This window comes from Parus major, chromosome 10, assembly GCF_001522545.3.
Source record: "Parus major isolate Abel chromosome 10, Parus_major1.1, whole genome shotgun sequence".
Lineage (NCBI taxonomy): Eukaryota > Metazoa > Chordata > Aves > Passeriformes > Paridae > Parus > Parus major.
In genome coordinates this window covers 12,460,533-12,463,111 of record NC_031779.1, presented here as the reverse complement: position 1 = coordinate 12,463,111, position 2,579 = coordinate 12,460,533, and the positions used below count along the sequence as shown (strand labels likewise).

The window sequence follows — 2,579 nt, the reverse complement described above, 5'->3', positions numbered from 1 at the left end:
CCCCGCGGGGCCGTCGGGGCGCGGACACCGCTCGGGTCCCGTCCCGTTCCCCGCTTCACGTGCGGCACCGGGCAGGGGCAGCGGGCACCGTGACTCCCCTTCGCCCCTGCCGGCCCCTGCGGAGCTCCAAAGCCCGGCTGCGCCTCCTTTCCAGAGCTCCAGCTCCGCATCCCCCTCCCCTTGGGGGTGCGGGATCGGTGGGATGGAGGGTGAGGGACCGCTGCCCTCCGCTCTCCGAAAAGGCAGAGCCAGCTCGGGAGCGGTGTGAGGAACGCGCACACACCCAGAGCGCGATGCAGGGTTCTGTAGCTTGGAATGCGTTTCACAGCCCCTCGGTGCCCCCTAAAGTCCCCGCTGCCCCCAACTTGAGATTCGGTGTGGGGGTTGTGCTTCACCCCCTTTCACCCAGCAGCGGGAGGCACCGTTTGGCCGGAGCCTGCCGGGAGCCGCGGGGGCTGCCCGTCCTCGGCCGCCTCCATACCGGGGATTTGAGGTTCCCTGATCTTTCTGCGGGAACCTGGCGGGGCGCGGGGTGTGGGGCCGGCGGGGAGAGATGCTCCAAAACCGCGGGTGCTCTCGCCGGGATGGAAGAGCCACGAGTTGCCCTGGAGTGAAGGAAAGAACGGTTTAGGGACCCTCGGCTCCGGAGTGGCGCTAGGAAAGGACCGGGGCGCACTTTTCTCCCCTCCGATGCATTGCTTTAACGCCGATTTCTCATATTTGGCGTCTTTTATCCCCTTATTTTTATCGTGTTTTCAAAAAATTAAATTCTAAAAAATCCAAACCGCCCCATCAAAAAAATTTGTCCTCTCTCCAAAGCGTAAATAGAAAAAATAAATTCTGCTCTCAGTGTTTCTCGCGGCAGTGCTCTGGGGAGGGTTGATGACAACAAGCTCCACTGCCTTGTCCGCAGACAGGACCGGGCCGGGGCTGCATGTGCCTCACCCGAGTGCGGGCAGGAAGGGTCGGCAAGGCACGGCACCACTATAAAAACAAAAAAAAATCACCGCTGTGAGCAACCCGAAATAACCTCAAAAATCCGCCGTTTCAGCAGAGCTGGATGCAATGTATAAGTCGGAATGGGGTGTGTATAGGGTTTTTTTTCATTCCCTAAGTTTTTGGGTTTTATGTCTGTCTGTCAGGGAAGCATCCCCATCCAGGTGCGCCCCGTCGGGGTCCGGTACCGGAGGTGGGAGCTGCGACTTCTCGCCAGCTTCTTGGAGACCCCGCTCCCCGCCGGGAGCTCAATGCTGTCTGTCGGATAATGGGGCGGTGGGACTTTGTTTAACCCCGTTGCCCCTGGGGCCAGGGGTCAAGGGCTTCCTCTTCCCCCGGGACACGGCGGAGATGCGGTTGGTCACAACAGGAGGACCGCGGCGAAGAGGGGGAAGTGATGGCCGCAGCGTACCCCTGTCCCCGCCGCGGCCCTCCCTCTGCCATCGCCGTGGAATCCCGTGAACCTCCTTCTCTCCCAGGCATCGAAAGGCTGAGAAGGGCTCCAGATGGATGTTTTGGGGGAGCAGGGGGCGGCCAAACATCACCACGGGGCAGAGGGTGATGATGCAGAGAGGCGGCCCCTGTCTTCCAGCATCCCCCGGTTCTGCTTTCTCCTCCCAGCTGGAGCAGGACGTTTTTAACGGGGTTCCGGTTTTAATAGGGTTTCACCCCCTCCCTCCACAGGTAGAGATGTCTCAGCTGCCCCCCCGGAGCCAAGAAACGGGAGAAACGGGCAATTTTTATAGGTGACGTACGGGCTTACGTGGGAATCTGTGCCCAGCACTGCTCTTTCAGCTTTTTTTTCTCCTCAAATAACCCTTCCGTGAAGCTCGTACCCCTCTATTCCATCTCGCAACCCCTTTTCCAGGCTGGGGAGGAGTCGGGAGAGAGGGAAGGAAAAGAGAAAAGAAAATAATCCCAACATCCCGCTCTTTCCCTGCTCGGGAAGAGAGCCCCGGAGCTCCCAAAGTGAGCGCTGAAGAGGGCGGCGGGAGACAGGCGGGAGCCGGCTCCGAGGTGGAGGGGTCGGGGGTGGGATAAGAGTAGAGGAGGACCCTCCTTTTCGGGATTAAGGGAGAACCGGCGAAGGAGGGAAGCTGGCGGCACCGTGGGCATCCGAGGTAAGTCCCTCTCCTGCCCGCAGCGGTGGTACCTGAGCCAGGGCGCTGCTGCAGGGGATGCTTTGAGGGTTCAAAGGAGCCCGATCCCGGGGATCCCCGTTCTCGGGGCTGCCCCGTCACAACCACCGGGCTCTGCGGGGCCGGGGCTGCTTTGGCGGCTGCGGCTCCTGTGGAATCGGTGCCGGTTATCCCGGCCCGGGGGCTACCGGCAGCCCCTGCCCCGCTCCGTGCCCGCTCCCTCGGGGCTGGGTCGGGGTCCCCCCGGGCCGAGCAGCCCACGGATCCCGCTCCCAGCCCCCGGGGCTCCTCCCGTGCGTGTCTCAATTCGCTCAGGCTTGACTTGGCAATAAGCTCTCTCAATAGGGTGACAATAGAGCCCCGGTGGGACCCGAACAAAGAATTTGAAAGTAGTTAAATTGCAGGACACGTCCATCGCCTGGGTGCTTGAATTAAAAAAAAAAA

The 2,579-nt window shown here is 61.3% G+C and overlaps 1 long non-coding RNA gene across 1 annotated transcript in view; it reads left to right on the top strand.

Annotated features, from left to right (window-relative positions):
* Nucleotides 1–779: 779 nt before the first annotated feature.
* Nucleotides 780–2,579, top strand: part of LOC117244923 — a 2,345-nt gene continuing 545 nt past the window's right edge. Inside the window, exon 1 of the long non-coding RNA XR_004498897.1 lies at nucleotides 780–2,117. This is a non-coding gene — a long non-coding RNA (uncharacterized LOC117244923). The remainder of the gene's footprint in view (nucleotides 2,118–2,579) is intronic.